Source organism: Sorex fumeus, unplaced genomic scaffold, assembly GCF_029834395.1.
Source record: "Sorex fumeus unplaced genomic scaffold, SorFum_2.1 ptg000236l, whole genome shotgun sequence".
In the NCBI taxonomy this organism is placed as follows: Eukaryota; Metazoa; Chordata; class Mammalia; order Eulipotyphla; family Soricidae; genus Sorex; species Sorex fumeus.
In genome coordinates this window covers 966,347-987,022 of record NW_026606293.1, presented here as the reverse complement: position 1 = coordinate 987,022, position 20,676 = coordinate 966,347, and the positions used below count along the sequence as shown (strand labels likewise).

The window sequence follows — 20,676 nt, the reverse complement described above, 5'->3', positions numbered from 1 at the left end:
ACAGCTACATAGTACTCCATTGTGTAAATATACCAAAGTATCTTTAACCAGTCATCTGTTCTCGGGCACTCAGGTTTTTTCCAGATTCTGGCTATTGTAAAGAGTGCTGCAATGAACAAAAATTGCAGATGTCACTTCGACTATACTTTTTTGCCTCTCTGGGATATATTCCCAGGAGTACTATAGCTGGGTCAAATGGGAGATCAAATTCTAATTTTTTGAGAATCGTCCATACTGTTTTCCAAAAGGGTTGGACCAGCCGGGATTCCCACCAGCAGTGAAGGAGGGTCCCTTTCTCGCCACATCCGCAGCAGCATCAGTTGCTTTTGTTCGTGTGAATGTGGCCAGTCTCCGTGGTGTGAAATGATATCTCATTGTTGTTTTGATCTGCATCTCTCTGATGATTAGTGATGATTAGTGATGTAGAGCATTTTCTCATGTGCTTTTTACCATGCGGATTTCTTCTTTGCGAGTTTTTGTTCATTTCCTCGCCCCATTTTTTGATGGGGTTAGGTGATTTCTTCTTGTGGAGTTCAACCAGTACCTTGTATATCCTTGATATCAACCCCTTGTCGGATGTGTATTTGGTGAATATCCTTTCCCATTCTGTAGGCTGTCTTTGTATTTTGGTCACTGTTTCTTTTGAGATGCAGAAGCTTCTTAGTTTAAGATAGTCCCATTTGTCTATCTCTGTTTTCACTTGCTTGGCCAGTGGCGTGACATCTTCGAGGATACCATTAGCTTCAATATCATGGAGGGTTTTGTCAACTTTGTCTTCAATAAACATTATGGATTCCGGTCTGATGTGGAGGACATAAATCCATTTTGATCTTACTTTTGTGCATGGTGTTAGGCAGAGATCTGAGCCCATTTTTTTTGCATGTAGTAGTCCACTTTTGCCAGCACAATTTATTAAAGAGGGTTTCCCTGCTCCATTTCACTTTTCTTGCCCCCTTATCGAAGATTAGATGATCATATGCTTGGGAGGAAATGTCAGTATATTCAACTCTGCTCCATTGGTCTACAGCTCTGCCTTTGTTCCAGTACCATGCTGTTTTAACTATTACTGCTTTGTAGTAGAGCTTGAATTTAGGTAGGCTGATTCCTTCCATTTTCTTTTTCCCAAGAATTGCGTTAACTATTCGTGGGGGCTTATTGTTTCATATAAATTTCAGGAGTGTTTGCTCCATTTCTTTGAAGAATGTCATGGGTATCGTTATAGGGATCACATTGAATTTGTACACTGCTTTGGGATGTATTGCCATTTTGACAATGTTGATTCTCCCCATCCATGAGCAGGGGATATTTTTCCATTTCCTCGTGTCCTCTTTTTTTTTCCTGGAGTAGCGTTTTGTAGTTTTTTTGTACATGTCCTTTACTTTCTTATTTAAGCTGATTCCCAGGTACTTGATTTTCTGGGGCACAACTGTGAATGGGATTGTTTTCTTCATGTCACTTTCTTCTCATTCACTATTTGCGTATAGGAAAGTCATGGATTTTTGGGTATTGATTTTATAGCCTGCCACTTTACTATACAAACCTATTGTTTCTAGGAGTTTCTTGGTAGAGTTTTAGGGTTCTCTAAGTATAGTATCATATCATCCGTGAATAGTGAGAGTTTAATTTCTTCCTTCCCTACCCGGATGCCCTTAATATCTTTTTCTTGCTTAATCACTACTGCAAGTACTTCCAGTACTATATTGAAGAGTAGTGGAGAGAGTGTGCATCCTTGTCTTGTCCCTGATCTTAGGGGGAAGGTTCTCAGTTTTTCCCCATTGAGGATGATGTTTGCTGTAGGTTTGTGGTAGATGGCTTTAACCATATTGAAGAAAGTCCCCTCTATCCCCATTTTGGCAAGGGTTTTCATCATGAATGGGTGCTGGATCTTGTCAAATTATTTCTCTGCATCTATTGATATTTTCATATGATTTTTATCTTTTCTTTTATTAATATGATGAATTATGTTGATTGATTTACGAATGTTGAAACATCCTTGCATCCCTGGGATGAATCCCACTTGGTCATGATGTATGATCTTTTTGATGAGTTGTTGAATTCTATTGGCTAGTATTTTGTTGAGAATCTTCGCATCCGTGTTCATCAGGGATATTGGCCTGTAGTTTTCTTTTCTTGTGGTGTCTTTGTTTCCTTTTGGTATTAGAGAAATATGGGTTTCATAGAAACAGTTTGGGAGAGTTTCTGTGTTTTCAATTTCCTGTAAAAGCTTGAGAAGGACTGGCAGTAGGTCCTATTTAAATGTTTGGAAAAATTCGCTAGTGAATCCATCTGGACCTGGGCTTTTGTTTTTGGGAAGATTTTGATTACAGTTTCAATTTCCTTGATGTGAACAGGTCTATTCAGGTACTCTATATCTTCTTGATTCACCTTTAGGAGATGATAGGAATTCAGGAATTTATCCGTTTCTTCTAAGTTCTCTTGTTTTGTGGCATACAGACTTTCAAAGTAGTCTCTGATGATCTCTTGAATTTCTTTAGTTTCTGTTGTGATATCCCCATTCTTATTTCTGATTCGATTTATTAGGGCTCTCTCTCTGTTTCTTTGTGTGTGTTGCTAGTTGTTTATCTATCTTATTTATTTTCTCGAAGAACCAGCTCTTGGTTTCATTGATCTTTCGGATTGTTCATTGTTTTTCATGTCGTTGATTTCTGCTCTAAGTTTTATGATCTCTTTCCTTCTGCCCAATTTGGGCTCTTTCTGTTGATCCTTTTCTAAGATCTTGAGCTGTGAAGTCAAGGTGTTTGTGTGCATCCTTTCTTCTGTCCTGAGATATGCTTGCAGAGCTATAAATTTTCCCCTAAAAACGGCTTTCGCTGCATCCCATAAGTTCTGGTAGCTCATGTCTTCATTCTCATTTGTTTCCAAGTATCTTTTGATTTCATTCTTGACTTCATTCCTGATCCACTCGTTGTTATGCATTGAGTTGTTTAATTTCCAGGTGTTTGATTTGGTTCTCCGTGTCTGTGTGTGATTCACTTCTATTCTCGGTGCGTCATGATCTGGAAAGACTGTTGATACTTTTTCTATCTTCCTGATTCTATTTAGGTATGTTTTGTGGCCTAGGACATGGTCTATTTTGGAAAATGTTCCGTGCGCACTGGAGAAGAATGTGTATTCTTTCTTTTTGGGGTGTAAAGCGCTGTATAGGTCTATAAGTCCTTTCTCTTCTATTTCATCTTTCAAAGCCAATGTTTCCTTGCTGAGTTTTGTTCTTGTTGATCTATCCAGGGGTGATAAGGCGATGTTGAAATCTCCAGCTACTATTGTGTTGCTAGCAATGTCTTCCTTAAAATCTCTTAGCAGTTGTTTTAAATATTTAGCTGTTCCCTCATTAGGTGCGTATACATTTAAGAGTGTGATTTCTTCCTGTTGTCCGTATCCCTTGATGAAGAGAAAATAGCTTTCGCTGTCCCTTCTAATCTTTTTCCATGCGAAATTAATGCTGTCGGATACTAGTATGGCCACTCCAGCTTTTTTGAGGGAGCTGTATGCTTGCAGGATTGTTTTCCATCCTTCGACTTTGAGTCTATGTTTGCTCTGACCATTGAGATGAGTTTCTTGTAGGCAGCAGAATGTTTGGTTCTGTCTCTGAATCCATTTTGCCACTCTATGTCTCTTAATTGGTGAATTTAGACCATTGACATTGAGAGAGATTATTGTTATGGGGTTTTGTGTCATCTTTCTATGAGGGTGTGTTATGGTTGTAGGGTTTGTCTTGTCTTATAGTAGCCCCTTTAGCCCTTGTTTTAGGTTTGGTTTTGAGTCTATGAATTTCCTGAGCTGCTGTTTGTCTAGAAAATAGTGTACTGTTCCTTCAATTTTGAGTGAGAGTTTAGCCGGATAGAGTATTCTTGGTGAAGCATTCATTTCAGTGAGTTTTTTCACTGTATCTCGCCACTGCCTTCGGTCTTGGAGGGTTTCCTCTGATAGATCTGTTGTGAATCTAAGGGGTCCTCCTTTGTATGTGTATTCCTTCTTTGACCTTGCTGCTTTGAGTATTGTATCTCTATCGGCAGTATCAATCATTCTAACTATGATATGTCTTGGAGTGTTTTTGTTAGGGTCTCTTTTAGCTGACACCCTTTGGGCTCCTTTAACCTGGATTGCTGCATTGTGAAGCTCTGGGAATTTTTCAGCAATGACTTGTTTGACGGTGTTTTTTTTCATTGGAATTGTTTCCCTGAGCTTCTGGAAGTCCAAGGATTCTAATGTTGTTCCTCTTGGAATCATCTGCTAGAACTCTGATTCCCTGTAGAGCTATTTTGAGGTCCCTTGCCACTGTTTGTTGTTGCCTTTTGGCTTGGTGCAGCTGATCTTCCAGCTCACTGATTCTCTCTTCAGCTGCGGTTATTCTATTGTTAAGAGAAGAGACTGAGTTTTTCATTTCATCTATGGAATCTTTTAATCTTGACATTTCTGCTCTTATTTTTTTGCGTAATTTGTCAATTTTTTCTGTGGTGTTACTGGATGTCTGTCTGAGTGTTTCATTGAGTTGATTGAACATCTTCATGACTTTGTATCTGAATTCTGTGTCAGAGAGGTCCCTTAGGTGAGGAGTACCGACAGAATCTTCTAGATTGTTTTCGTTGTCCTCCCCTTGTGGTGGGGATTTGCGTTGTTTCTTCATATTGCTGTGTAGGCTGGGGACTAGATTCCATGGGGATTAGGTTCCTTAAGGTAAGGTAAAGGCACTCCCGTTGTTCATCAATTTGCTTGAGCGGGCCCAGTAACATCTCCATTGGAGATTTTGTTGTTACTGTGTTTGGCATATTGAATACATCACGGGTGGCTTGCCAAGCTCTGCCGTGTGGGCGAGATACTCTCGGTAGCTTGCCAGGCTCTCCGAGAGGGGCGGAGGAATCGAACTCGGGTCGGCCATGTTGGCTACGTGCAAGGCAAACGCCCTACTGCTGTGCTATCGCTCCATACCTTAGTATGGGTAACCTCTTGCGGCCGCATCGGCGTTGGCCCGCCGAAAAATTGCCCACGCCCACTTCTGCAGAAGCCACGCCCACTTGTGTAGAGGCCAAGCCTCTACAGAAACCTGGGATTGGGACGACATGGGCTCAGAGTGAGGGGTGAAGAGGGGAGGGCAGACGCTCAGAACTGCTTTTCTCCAGGCGTCTGGGGGGACGCCTGGGGTCTTGAAGGGAGAGATGCAAGTCCCGGGTTCAAGAGCCGGCAGCTGAACTGACCTGGGTTTGGGACGAGATGGGTGCAGTGTGAGGTGTGAAGAGGGGAGGGCAGACGCTCATAACTGCTTTACTCCAGGCGTCTGGGGGTCGCCTGGGGTCTTGAAGGGAGAGATGCAAGTCCCGGGTTCAAGAGGCGGCAGCTGAACTGACCTGGGTTTGGGACGAGATGAGCGCAGCGTGAGGAGTGAAGAGGCTTAAAATTTTTTAAAAAATTTTTAATGAAATACCATCAGTTACAGACTTATAAACTTTCGTGCTTATGTTTCAGTCATACAATGATTGAGTACACATCCCTCCACCAGTACACATTCTGCACCTCCAATGTTCCCAGTATCCCTCCTCTCATTCCCCTCCCTCTGGAAGGCACATTCCCTTTTACTCTGTCTCTCACTTAGGGTGTTGTGGTTTGCAATGCATATATTTTGTGGCCATCATGTTCGGTCTACAATCTACTTTCAGCTCACATCTCCCACCCCAGTAGGCTCTCCAAGCACCCTTTACTTGGGGGTCCGTTCTATATCTGAGCTGCATTTTTTTAAGCTTTGCCATTGGAATGGTGTCCCCATCCCTGTATTTTATTTTTTCTCTTTTCTTTTTTTAAATATATTTATTTATTTTTTGCCTTTTTGTATTTCTTGTTTTTCTTTTATTTTTTTTTATTAGTGAAACATCATGAGGTACAGTTATAGACTTACAAATTTTTGTGCTTGGGTTTCAGTCACACAATGATCAAGTACTGATCCCTCCACCAGCACCCATCCTCCACCACCACGGGTCCCAGCATCCCTCCCACCCCCCATCTCCCCCTTCCCACCCTGCCTCTGTGGCAGGGCATTCCCCCTTGTTCTCTCTCTCTCCTGTTGGGTGTTGTGTTTTGCAAGAGAGCATTGAGTGGCAATCATGTTTGGTCTATAGTCTACTTTCAGCATGCTTCTCCCACCCAGGGAGGATCCTCCCAACACCCTTTATTTGGTGATCCTTTCTCTATCTGAGCTTTCTTTCCCCCTAGTACGTGTGGTCTGCCTCCAAGTCATGGAACAAAATTCCTGGTACTGATCTTTGCCACTCCTGGGTGCTCGTCTCCCATTTTGTTGCTTTTTGTTCCTCAGATGAATGCAAACTTTCTGTGTCTATCCTGCTCTTTCTGACTCATTTCGCTTAACATGATAGTACCACTTGTATTACCACTTGTATGTGAATTTCATGACTTCATCTTTTCTAACAGCCACACAGTACTCCACTGTGTAAATGTACCAAAGTTTCTTTAACCAGTCATCTGTTCTCGGTCACTCAGTTTTTTCCAGATTCTGGCTATTGTAAAGAGTGCTGCAATGAACAAACAAGTGCAGATGTCACTTCGACTATACTTTTTTGCCTCTCTGGAATATATTCCCAGGAGTGGTGTTAGTGGGTCAAATGGGAGATCAAATTCTAATTTTTTGAGAAACGTCCATACTTAAACTATTTTTTTTAAGACAGCACATATTGGGGTAGGAATCAAGAGGCCCAAGATAGCTTTTTCAGTATTTCTTTGGAGATGACCTGGGAAAAGAGAGGCTGGCCCTACAGTTGAGCTAATTTCACTTTGAAAAACTATGGGAGCAATAAGGCCTACAAAGACAGTGATTGTTCCACTAAAGCTCGGTATTAGCGTGATGGCAAATGGATGACAGTTCAGAATGGATGACAGTTCAGGGGTAGAAAAAGACTAAGAGAGCATTTCTGCAGAGCATACAAATTGGATCTCATTTCCAAGAGTGGAGAAATGGACACAAAACCATCAGAGTAGTGCAAATAGAGCGACAGAACTCTGAGATGAAATGCTACATATTCAACACATTGTGGTTCTGCTATATCAAAGCCAAGGTCATCTGGTTGGTAGACCCTGAAACACGGCATTGTGGGAGGGGGACCACCTGAGACCAGACCTGAGGATATCTGCTCTGCATGCACCCTGCCCAGCCTCAATTTTTGTGCCCTAGTAAGAAACAGCACAATCGCTCTACCCTTAGAAATACTCTTGTATAAGTGAGTAACCTCAAAATTCTGGTGGGTCTTACCCAAAGAGATCAAGCCTGTGCAGAAGAAGCGAACTTCTTGACTTCTGAGTAGTTTTCTGTCTAGAATATGACAGACACATATATTGGGAAAATAGTATATCCCAGGTAAGGAATCTTTCAGGAAAATAGAGTGCAAAACCACAAGGAGCATATCACTTGATATCTGTTACCAGGGCTATTACCAAGAATATTGAAGTGCCAGGGATCTAATTGGCGGGCTGCATTCAAGGCAAGCAAACATCTTAAACTTCTATACGATGACCTCAAACACAGTAGTATTGAAATAGAGACTACTTACCTCAATACGTATAAGTTACTACCCCCATTATCTGTTGGGTCTTACCAATACATCAAGCCTTTCCAGATGAAACTTACTCCCTGTCTTTAGAGTTGTTTTCTTTCTAGAATCTGACAGACACATATATGGAAAAGTTGGATATCCCAGCCAAGGAAGATTTAATTGACAATTTCCTATACCAGGAAAATGCAAATCAAATCAACAATGAGCTTATCTGTAATCAACTCTACTAACAAATAACAGCAAATGGTGAAAGAGACCGATTCCTGGAAGATGACTTAGAATGCTCTAGGAGGGCATACTTTGAGGAAGGGCCAGTGTCAATCTCTGAAACCATATCGACTTGGCTCGCATATATAAGGTTCCTTCTGCCCACATATAATCATTCTGAATGAAGTTGTATGTTGACACCCAGTCTCAATAAAATCATGCCTAATACAACACTATCGTATTCATACAGGTTAGAAACCCTATGAAGGAATGTAGGAAATCTTTCTCACTAAAATAATATCGAATTCAGCAATACTGAATTCATACAGGTGAGAAAACCTATGAATTGTAAAAAACATAGTAGGGCTTTCTCATGCAAATCCTCTCTCAGTCAAAACAAAGAATTCATGCAGGAGAGAAATCTTTTGAAGGAAAAAAATTCTTCTGTCTAACAGTTCTCCAGAGTCACTGTAAATCTCATACAGGAAATAAACCTTATGAATGTAAAGAGTAGATGAAAACTTATTACAAGAAATCAGACCTTCAGGCCTGGAGCGATACTACAGCGGGTGGGGCATTTTCCTGCATGCAGCTGACCTGGGATCGATTCCCAGTACTCCATTTGGTTCCCTGAGCACTGCCAGTGAACGACGGGAATACTGCCTTGGAAAGACGGGGAGCACTGGTCTCCCTCTGGGGGAGCAAACCACTCTCTGCCCCCTACAACTGTGTCTGTTGCTGAAGAACTCTGACTCACTGGCCAGACTCCTGCATTCTCTATTATGAATGCAGGGATTGGAGTGAGGCCCTAGGCGGGCACATTACAAACCGCTGGACCTTCAAAGGCTAGGGTTAAAAATTAAAAACACAATAGGAGATGCTAAATAATGAGAATTTCATCTTAAAGCACACGAATCCTGGCATGTTGTCCATGGCAAAAGCAGGAACCAACACAAAAGACTCGCAGTTCTTTCCCTGCACCATCATACAGACTGGTTGGATGGCAAGCACTAAGATCTTGGCATGGTGAAAGGGACATGAATATCATGGAAGCCAGGGAGCATTTTGCATCCAGGAATCGCAAGACCACCCAAAAATGATTTCAGACTGTGCACAATACTAATGGCTTATGTTTACTCTTAAAACTACCAGCACAGGGGCTGCAGAGGTAGCACAGCGGGTAAGGCGTTTGCCTTGCACGTGGCCTAGCCGGGTTCAAGTTCCAGAATCCCATATGATCCCCTGAGCAGCAACAGGAGTAACTCCTGAGTGTAGAGACAGGAGTAACCCCTGTGTATCACCAGGTGTTACCCAAAAAGCAAAAAAAAAAAAAAACCAAAAAACGCCCAGAACACTAAACTATTTTGGGCAAGAACACTAAATAGTGAGTAGGACATTTGCCTTTTACTTCCTGAATCCAGCTTCAATTCCCAGCATCTAATACGGTTCCTCAAGTTCTGGCAGGAGGAAATCCTGAGTTTAGAGCCAGGAGTAACCAATGAGCACCACTAGGTGTGGTCCCAAAACAAAACAAAACAAAACAAATAAACCACAAGACCATTCCTTCTGTACCTCAGGAGCCCTCCATCCCATACATACTCATGTCCTCTGATGCTTGGGCTTTCCCTGCAGTTCTTTCAGTTTCACATTATTTTATATATTCCCTTTCCACTTTTAGTGAGGCTGCAGTTGCTCATGATTAAATAAATAAAACAATGAGCGAGTTGCCCAAAATATTACAGAAGGGGCTAGGTTGAGAATAAAGAGCATAGGGAGTTTTCCTTGCACGTGGCTGACACAAGTTCAGTCCTGGTGCTATAGCTGATCCCCAGAGCCCTTCCAGGAGTGGTCCCTGAGTGCAGAGCCAGGAAATCATTAGAAGGCCAGGCTCAACCAATAACAGGTGAAACACCTAGGTGTAATTCTGATTCCCAGGACTAGAACCTTAGGGCCACAGTTTCCATGCTATATTGACACTGCAATGCCTACAAACCAGAAGCAACTTCAAGCCTGCCGTGTAGAGTTCACTATGGATTCTACATTGGAACTCATTAGCTAGAGCCCCATGTGAAAGTCTGAGGGATGCAAAAGACATTCCTCTTTTGGAGTTCCGAATAGGAAACTGCCTTTCGGGCCCCGAAATGAGCCACTTGGCCTGCACGCAGTTGACTCAAGTTTGCTTCCTGAGCTGAAACTCAAGAGTCAGCACTGACACTGGGTGACCTTCCCCATATCCCTGGCAGTCATGCCCATGAACTGCCTCTGGGGCCATAAAAGTTCACTGAAGTCCATGAGCCAGAGACTCACAAATCTTAGAAGAGAGCAACAAGCTGCAGAGATGCTCCAGACCTCAAAGCCACCATAAGGTTAAACATTTAACTCCAGCTGTATCACCCTATTTAAAATTGTAAAATTCCTGGAGCAACAACCCATACTCTACACCACTGATGTACCAGGAATAGCACACCACATCAGATGGGGTGTAAAGTAGAAGACAACCAATTAAATCACACAAGGCTTGGCCTGTAACAACGTGTTAATTACCTGTTGTTACACAAGGGCTTAACAACTCTATTGTGAGGTTCAACAAGCTTCACACACTTTCCTCTAAGGAAACTTTTTGGATCATTTTAGAGGCTTTTTCATAAGAAATAATGCAAAATAATATAAGACCTGCTTTGGGGGCCAGATTGGGTGGTGCTGGAAAGGTGTAATAGTGGTGGGATTGGTGTTTGAACATTGAGTGTAATAAATTGTGAACTTTATAAAAAAATTTTAAGTCAGCCCTGAGCACCGCTGGGACTACCTCCCAACCTCCCCCAAATTTTAAAATATATTACAGAAGAACCTACGGTAATATTGGAAGTAGCAGGTAAGATTATCAAGTTTCTTCTGAGTACAAAAAGGATCTGCTCTATTTTAGAGTCCTATTTGGGGACCCTTATCTCTCAAAATTGGTCAACTTCTTGTGGCCACAGTCAGTTATGTAACTAACATACCATACCCACCCTCTACGCTCTCTGTGGTGTGATCATTTTTAGACATTCCTTCTTTGGTAATGAATGTCTTCCCATATAATATTTGTGCAGAGACATCCTCAAGATTTAAAGGCATCAGTCCCTCTTGCTTACCACTATTAATGGTACCAAGTACTATTAGAAGTCGTGTTCATTCAGCAGAAGGATCACATGATGCAAGATGACCCTGCTCTTTAGGCAGCAGGTAGCCCACAGAGAACCTTGACACATTCCACACTGTGTAGTCAATTAAAGGACCTCAATCACCTTCAGACTGACACCACTATTTCCTAAAACTGCAAGTGAGGGCAGGATTGTAAACAATTAGAGACAAAATCTGAGCTGCTGGTTGGTCTTTTAAAACACCTGAGCCCCTATGTACTTCTCCAAACGTGGCAGAAAGCAAATCTGATGCGCAACGAAGGATGGTACAAAAGTAACTTAAGAGCACCCTAGGAACCTCTTATTCCAACTTACCCTACACTCCCAAATCCCTACTGTATATTGGGAAACATTTCTCCGTCCACATTCTGGTTGACAGAAGTAGATCAAAAAAATCCTTCTTTGCGCATTCAGAGAATAGAAGACTCGCAACACGTATTACCTTTAAAGTGGGATGTGGGGAAACAACCTCATTTTTTTAGGTCTATTTCCTCAGGGTTTTTGGAACCATGCTCTTCTATGTGCACGTGCTCTGGGTCATGATCCAGAGGATGTACTCTTACAAAGGTAAAACCTGTTCAGTGTGTGCATAATCTGTTCATCTGTTCCCCTACACAATAAGGATAACAAAAACTGTGCAAACTCCTCTAATTTTTTAGCTTTGGGGATATGAAATCCTAAGAAACAAGGCCTAGCTCAACCAGTAACAGGTGAAACACCTGGGAGTTGTTCGGGTCCCCTTGACGAGAACCTTAGAACCAGACTTTCCATGCTATATTGACGCTTCGATGCCTACAACCTAGAAGCACCTTCAAGCCTCACAGTGTGGACTGAACCATTGATTCTACAGTGCAATAAAGCCCTACGTGAAAGTCTGAGGGATGCCAAGGACATTCCTCTTCTTTTGTAGATCAGAACGGAGAACTGCCTTTCTGGCCCCAATGTGGGCTTAAACGTGAGCCCCAGCTTTACCTTTGCCACAGCTGCACAAGCGCTTTAATGTTTGGCTCCAAAAGTTAGGCATAGCATCTGGAGATTTAACCCAGTCATTAGGTCCCAGAAAAAGACCAACGGGATATTCAAGCAAGAATCTAGAGCCAGGTGCAGCAGAATGGCCAAGTGCTTTAAGAGCAGTAGCTGCCACAGCTTTTTTACATAGGCGAATAACTGAGGTTGGGGACAGGCATGAATAATCCACATCTCTCATCAATTAACACTACTCTTTAAAACCAAGACACACATTTTTTGCATGATAGATTGTTGCTTCTTCAATGTTATGTCCTCTTTCAGAATATCCAGTTTTCACCTTAAATTCATGTAATACCCTGAACTCTGCTACTTTATTGCCTAGGCCACGGTCCTCCTCTAAAGAAGTCTTATCTACAAACCTAGGAATATACATACACCAAAAGACCTGATCTCTCTAACACTCCTTTTGAAATTCGGATCTCACTGTTTACAGATTGCAGCTGCTTTCTGGAACAGGGCACCACTAAGTCCAGATATACTGCAGTGACCTCAACCAATGTAGTCAAAAGTGGTGTTTTTCCAAGAGTTTTGACAATTGACCTAACCCCCAGCACGAGATCTCGGGTAAAATCATTAAGATTTAAAATGAAACAAAAATGAGGGGCAGAGCTCAAGGGATACATTTTCCCTATCAGGATCACTAGGGAAGAAAACCCTGGTGTTCAAGGAGTGGCACAATTCTTCTAGTCTGTCCAAAGCATTCAAAAGATTTCCTGCAGAGCCCTTCAAAATTCCAAATGACGCTATCCACCAGAACTTGCTGCTTCCAGGATCATCCTGGGCCAAAATTGCTGCTTCACTTAAATTCATTGTGACGTGAAGGAGGATCTTAGTATCAAACACAGGTTGTAAAGCAGCAGAAGAGCACAGACAGCAGGTACAGGATGGAAAGATTCTAACTTGGCATGCTCATGAAATTATGCAGACTTCTGTCCAAACCATAAACATAAGACTTAAGATACAGGAGCCAGCCATGCCAGTTTTCCCAATCTTCCTCAACTTTACTTCAAGAGCTCACGGAATTTCTAAGAGATACCTATGAAAACACCTTTGGGGACGGTGCTCTTTGTGGAGGAGCCTGTGAACGTTACGTGCAAAGACTGGCAGTTCCTGCCTGGCTGATGAGCAGAGGACCCTGTTCGGTGACGTGATGCTGGAAAACTACAGGACCTGGAGTCATTGGGACTTTCTGTCATCACACCTGAAGCAATCAACAAGTTGAAGCAAAGAGTAGAGCCATGAAAAAGTAAAAATGAAATAAGGAGTAGAGCCATGGATGATAGATAACTCAAAACAGAGACTCTCTGGAAAGAAACACTACAAATAAAAACAATGTAGAAAAAATTTCTCAAGGAAGCCAGACCTAATTCAACATGAAAGAACGCACACAGGAGAGAAACCCTATGTACATAAACAATGTAGGAAAACATTCATAGTGAAATCATCTCTCATTCAACATGAGAGGACTCAAACAAGAGAGACACCTTGTTCATGTATTGAATGTAGAAGATCTTTCTCGTAGAAGTGATGTCTGATTGAACATAAGGAATTCACATGAGATAAACCCTACGAATGCAGTGAATGCAGGAAGAAATCTGTCTCCATTAAGTTATTACTGATTGAACATAACAGGATTCACACGAGAGAAACCCTGTAAATGTAGGAAAAAATTCTCATTGAAATCAAACCTCACTAACCATGAGAGGATTTACACAGGAGACCCTATGAATGTAGGAAAACTTTCCTTTCAAATCATACCTAACTGAATAGGAACGAAATTCACAGAGAAAACCTGTGAATGGAAAGGAAATGGGAAAACTTTCTCATTATAATCATATCTCATTAAACAATATGGAATTCACACACGTGAGAAACCCTATGAATTGTAAAGAAAGTAAGAAAATTTTTCGATAAAATTGTTCCTCACTCGACATAATTCATGCAGGGGAGAAAGCCTATGAATATCAAGAATGGATAAAACCTTTTTACAACAAATCAGGTCTCCCTATACACAACATATTGCACAAAGAGAACAAACCCTTAGAGTATGAAATGTAGGAAAAGCTGATTCATGAAATCAAACCTCACTGAACTTGAGAAGATTCACAAAGGAGAGAAACCCTATGAATGCAAGAGAACTTTCTCCAAGGTCGGCAAGCCAGGCCAGGAAAGGCCCAAACAGAGTCCCAGAAGGTTCTTACTCCCACACTGCTTTCTCTCTGGGTGGACCCCACTGTTTCAGGATTGAGACTTAGTCAGAAACCAACTTGCTGAAAATTCAAGTATGCAAGTTTTTGTGACTGAAATCTTGACTCGGAATGGGCTACCTCCCTTACCTCCCTGTACTTCTGGAAGCTCTGGCAGTCACACCCAGGAACCACGCACCGTACCATGTAGGCTCATCTATTGTTCTTGCTCCAGAGACTCAAAATCTTGAAAGAGACCAAGCAGCTGCCCAAACTCCTTCTATCATCCATGCATAGCTGAGGCCTCAGGGGCCAGCCCAGGGCCCGCCCAAACTGAGCCCTGGCTGCTGCTCACTCCCCAACTGCAAAGTCGCAGTCATGCATCTGGTCAGACTCCACTATCTCAGAACCGAGACTTACCCAGAAATAAACCTGCTGAAAGTTCAGGTGTGCAGGTCTTTGTGACCAAAATCAACAGGCTTTCTCAGTGTTGGGACGGGCTACGTTATAAATCAGTGTTTAAATACAATTCCAAACTTAAATAAATGATGGAACTTTCAGACCCATGGAATTCTGAATTCAGAGCCCAGATATCAACCCTCAGAGTCAGAGGCTCTGTCTGAGTCTATTACAAAGGAGAGGAATTCATGAAGTTAGGCCAAAGAAAGGCTCCTCAGCAAATGCCGCTAAGATAACTATGCTCCACTTAACCCAAAATGACACCACATCCTTCTTTCATACCATATACCTCAAAAACATTATCCTAACTGAAATAAAAAATGACACAAAAGGTTAATGGTTATAGGATGTCACTTAGAATGGACAAACTCATAGAAATGGAAAACAGATGGGTGAATTTGGAAGAGCAAGGAAGGCATGAGGAGACATAGCTTAATGGGTACAGGGTTTTATTAAGGGCAGATTAAAATACTTTGAACTAGACAGAAGTGGTGCTTTCACAACACTATGAATTGACCAAATGCCACTAATGTTACCAATAAAATGGTTAATTCTCGGTGCTGGAGCATTATAGCACAGCGGGGAGGGCATTCTCCTTGCAATCAGTCAACCCGGGTAAGATTCCCAGCATCCCATATAATCCCCTGTGCACCGCCAGGTGGAATTCCCTAGTGCAAATCCAGGAGTAACCCCTTTGATCCGCAGGTGTGACGCAAAATAATGGTTAACACTCAATGATTGGAAAGAGTATTCAAGTAGCTGCTGTGCCTTGCACGCAGCCGAACCGGGTTTGGTCCCCTGAAAAGCATATGTTACCCCAAACCTGCCAGGAGTGATTCCTGAGTAGAAAGCCAAAAGTAAGCCCTGAACAGAGCTAGATATGGCCTAAAATACAAAACAAGAAAAGAAATTCTTTGACACAACAAAATCACTTCTGGAAAAAAAAAACTCCTGGGCAGTCATCTGACGTAAAAAACACTTATCTAGAGACATTTACACCCCTTTTTGATTATATCATATTCAAAATAGGGAAAAGATAGGAATTCACCTAAATGCCCATCCACATATGACTAGCCAAAGAAGCAAGAGCATACTGACACTGGAATACTATTCTGTCATTTTAAAAGATAAAATGTCATTCTGGACAAAATGGAATAGACCAAGTCTGGAAGTTAAAGACAATCATCACTATTTACTCATTTGGAGTATGCATTACTAAAGAAAGTACACCCCGAAGAAATAACAAAATTGGCTTGCTCTTTAAGCCCGTGTACTCACTTAAACATGCATACCACTTGCTTCTGTGTTCTTTACTTGCCTTTTTCTACTCTGGAGAATCCTGTGTTTTCTCCCGAACACACATTTCTTCCTTTCTCTGTCCTCACAGATTTTCAAGTTTTAATTAGAACTAAATTCCTTTGCCCTTTTTTTCCTGCCTCTTAGAGGCGAGCGTTTCTTGCCTCCTCGCTCCGCGTCACCCTTTCCCTCGGCAGACTCGCCCCAGCAGCAGCAGCCAAGCGCCATGGGATTTGGAGTTCAGAAGACTCCCGCAGGCCTCCAGGTGCTCAAAGATTACCTGGCGGACAAAAGCTACATCGAGGGGTACGTGTCGTCACAGGCCAACGTGGCGGTGTTTGAGGAGGTCACAGGCCCACCCCCTTGTATCATGCCCTTCGCTGGTACAACCACATCAAGTCCTTCGAGAAGGAGAAGGCCAGTCTGCTAGGGGTGAAGAAAGCTCTGGGCAAATGTGGCCCTGCTAATGTGGAAGACACCACGGGAAGTGGAGCTGGGGACAGTAAAGATGATGACGACATTAATCTCTTTGGATCTGATGAGGATGAGGGGAGCGAAGAAGCAAAGAATCTAAGAGAAGAACGCCTTGCACAGTATGAATCAAAGAAAGCCAAAAAAACTGAACTTGTTGCCAAGTCTTCCATCTTACTAGATGTGAAGCCTTGGGAAGATGAAACGGAGATGGCAAAATTAGAGGAGTGCATCAGAAGCATTCAAGCAGATGGCTTGGTTTGGGGCTCTACCAAACTAGTACCAGTAGGATACGTAATTAGCAAACTTCAAATACAGTGTGTGGTTGAAGATGATAAAGTTGGAACAGATATGCTGGAGGAGCAGATCACTGCTTTTGAGTACTAGGTGCAGTCCATGGATGTGGCTGCTTTCAATGAGATCTAAATCCATTATGGATCACGGCTCTTCAATAAAGGCTTGCAGGAACAACAAAAACAACAAAATTAAATTGCTTCAGGGCCGGGACAGCAGAACGGTGAGTGAAGCATTTGCCTTGCACAGGACCAACCTGCATTCTACCCCCAGAATCCCATGTGGTTCCCGAGTACAGCAAGGAATAATTACTGAGGGTAGAGCTAGCAGCAACCCTTGAGCTTCACCGGGTCTTACCAAAAAAAAAAAAAAAAACAATTATTTTAAGTTTTAAAAAATAATAAAACTCTCTTGCTTCACCAAAAAAGTAAAAAGGAAAGAAAATAACAAACTTGCTAGACTGAAGGAATACAATGGTGACTCTCTGAGAGAAGGAGTAGGTAGTGGAAGGAACCAGCTGGGGTCTTTTTGGTGGTGGGATAGCACCCAAAACTTGGTGGTGGATGTTGTGACAATTATATACATACAAAGGTCTGAAGCTAACAGGAGAACCTTCACAGTATTTCAAACCAATTTTAAGGCAATTTTGAAAAACTACATTTTTGTACGAGGTGAATTTTGTTGTGTCAATTTCTCAATAAAAATAAACTGCAAGGAAAATATGTGGGAATATATCAACAACAAAATGATTCAGGAAAAGGCACATCTCAATATGCACAGAAGAGACTAACAGCTTCATTATTGTATCTATGTCATGCTACTTAACCCGAATTAAGTCACACATCTCTATGGTTTTATCTGCCAGATGGAAAGTCATCAAACACAGATGAAAAATCAAGAACACCTATTTTCCCATTTCTTAAATATTTTTCACCCTACTTGGGGGGGTATAGGTTCTTGGATCTATATATGAACCATTTTTAGCACATGTAATCTGATTAATGGCAAATATATTCCCAAGGACAACAAACTGTGCATAAAAAATTAAGAATATCAGGAAATGGAGAGATAAAAAAGCAGGTCAGGCATAGGAACTGCACATAGCTAACCTGCGTTCAGTCCCCATGGCATCCAATATGGTCTCCCAAGCACTGCCAAGAGTAATATCTGAGTGCAGAGCCAGAAGGAATCACTAAGCATCGCCAGGTGTTACCTGCCTTCCCCGCCCAAAAAAAGTAAGGATATCAGACTTTAGGAAGTATATCTCTCTCAAGGATTGATACACAAGCGAATAAAATAATTGAGCTTCAAAAGATTTTACATATCAAAAGAGAGAAATAATTGGTTTTGCTTTCTAAAAACTGCTTCTTAGAACAGTTCAAATCTGGGGCCAGAGAGACAGTTCGGTGGACAGGGTGATCCTCTTCCATGCAGCTGCCCTAAGTTGAGTCCCCAGAACCTCATATGGTCCTGAGCCCTGCCAGGATTCACCCCTGAGCACAGAGCTAGGAGTAAGTCATGAGTAGCTCCTAGTGGGACCCAACACACACACACACACACACACACACACACACACACGCACACAAGAACACACCATTCCATGTCCTATTCTACGAAGCAACTCAATTGGCTGCAGTCTCAGTGATGCCTGTAGTCTCTGGAAGTGGGGGATCGCCAATCCCGGGAGTGCCAGGATCTTTGATACCTGTGGGATTTATCACTGCTCCTACTCCTACTCCTTCGACCATGCCATTCAGAACGCTCCTTGTGCCTGCCAGCGAACTTGCATATCTGATCTTTGATTTCTGTTCCTATCCCTGTTCTTTTCTTCCCTTTCCTCCCTCCTACTTAAAGACCTGTGTTCCTGTTTGGGCTTCTCCTTCTTTGGCTCCCTGTCTATGGCCTCTGCTCTGGAGTGGGAGTCTGTCCTTGTGTAAACACACAAAAAATAAAACGGCCGGCGGTCTGGCCGCTTCCCCACTCCAGGGAGGTCGATGGCGATGGTCAGGTGAAGGAAGGAACGAGGCCAAGCTAGTTGGTCTTAGTAGCCGTTTATTACATGGAAGAGATGTATGTCATGGAGGCCTCAGGAATCCTCGAGCACGTGCGCCTTTGTTCTCTCCGCTTCTGTCCTCAGCCCCATCTTCCCAGGTTCTCTGATGCACGTGTCCCCCAGAGAGCCCTGAAATCTCCCTTATATAGATCATAGTACCTCTGAAGGGCGCAATATAATGATGTCATCAAAAGGAGTTACAGAAAGAACACTGAGGCAGCAAACATACATTGTTTCCTTACACCCCCAGGCCAGTAATCCTGGCCTCACCTTTTCACAAGCTACAAGCACTTAGATTAGCACAACAAAGACCAGTCTGCTAGAGCTTGGAATCTACATCTCCAAAAAAGCAGTCTCATCCAAGCTAGTCAGGACACACAGGAAACTGCTTCTAGGACGTGTTTCTCCTCTCCTTGTCCAACCAATATATAAGCATACATAATATTAATCATTTTGTATGGACACAGTAAGAAATACTTTGAGCTTATAGAATTGCTCTCCTAAGACCATCTCGATCTCAGACTGCAGTGCTCAGGCCAGATATCTTTCCTATTCCTAGCAGCAGGGCCCTAGTCTCGTCGTTACTTTTGGATCATGACATCATTTGCCTATGATCAAACTCTTAACTTATAGTTAAGAATCGTGGCACCTTGGCCTGGCCCATCACGATGCCAGGGTAGCACATAACTTACTGGCTTGCCCTGGTTCCATCCAGTCCCACGTCGGGACCCTGCCCTTGGGGTGCTAGGAAGTAGGGCAACTGAGGCTTAAGTTGAGAAGGCAGATACCCAGGAGTGAATAACATTCAAAGCCAATCAATTCCTAAGTTACGGAGCATAGTAATTAATTGTCTTCCTGTATCTATACAAAAGGACATTGCATTAAGGTTAACTGCTCAAAAGACATAAGGAGAGGAGAAAGACAATATTAACTTACAGTACAGCTTCAGTGTCTAAGCAGGATGAGACCTTACAAATTGGTTGGGGAAGAGAGCATAGAAGAGGTTACAGACAGACAAAGTAATGGGAGTGACTCGGGAGCACTGTGATGGGTACAATCTGGTAAACCTAAGCTCCGTGTACTCCAACAGTCCTGACCTCAGGGGAGCTGTGGTACTGCTTCATCCCCTCTCCGGACTCTGACTTCAGAACCTTTTCAGAGTTCTTGCTGATGAACTTTTTACATTCGGGGGAATCGTTTTCCTTTAGCATCTTGCTTCTGGGTGATGAACAGGAGACCTCTGGTTCTGGCTGTACCTCCCACTTTTCTGTCTTCATTTTCTTTTTTCCCCTTTTTGTCTGGAGATTAAAAAAAAATGGAAGGGAGCCACAAAAAGGAAATGAAAAAATAAAAAGCTCTCCCCCAACGTACTTATTTTCTAAATACACTGCATCAAATGCAGAACCAGGAGTAAGCCAAAGCACCAACGGGTGTGACCTCCCACACCCCAAAAATTAACTTGAAGTTGGGGTGGTGGTGCTTGGAGGACCACATGGTATGCAAGAGATCAAACTCTGGTTCTGTGTATAAATCAAACGCCCTACCCACTCGCTGTACTATTATCATCCAGTCTAATAACTTGAATTTTAATAGTATATTCATGGCAAGACAGCAAAAAAGAGCAAAGTCTATAAGATGCAGAGTCAAAAGATTCAAATTATCATACTCCAATTTAAAAATGATGAGCGGTGAAAATGTCTTCAATGATTTTCTAGAAAGTGTGTATGCACATCAGTATATTCTTTAAATTTACTTTTCTCTAGGGAAGTCGAGATAAAATAAAATGAGTATCAGGGCTGGAGCAATAACACCGCAGGTAGGGTGTTTGCCTTGCACACTGCCAACCCAAGTTCGATTCCCAGAATCCCATATAGTCCCCCGAGCAACACCAGGAGTAATTCCTGAGTGCAAAGCTAGGAGTAACCCCT

General features: G+C 42.4%; 1 pseudogene; it reads left to right on the top strand.

The window, feature by feature from the left end:
- The first annotated feature begins 16,141 nt into the window (after positions 1-16,141).
- Positions 16,142-16,827, top strand: LOC130018084 (elongation factor 1-beta-like; annotated as a pseudogene).
- The last annotated feature ends 3,849 nt before the right edge of the window (positions 16,828-20,676 follow it).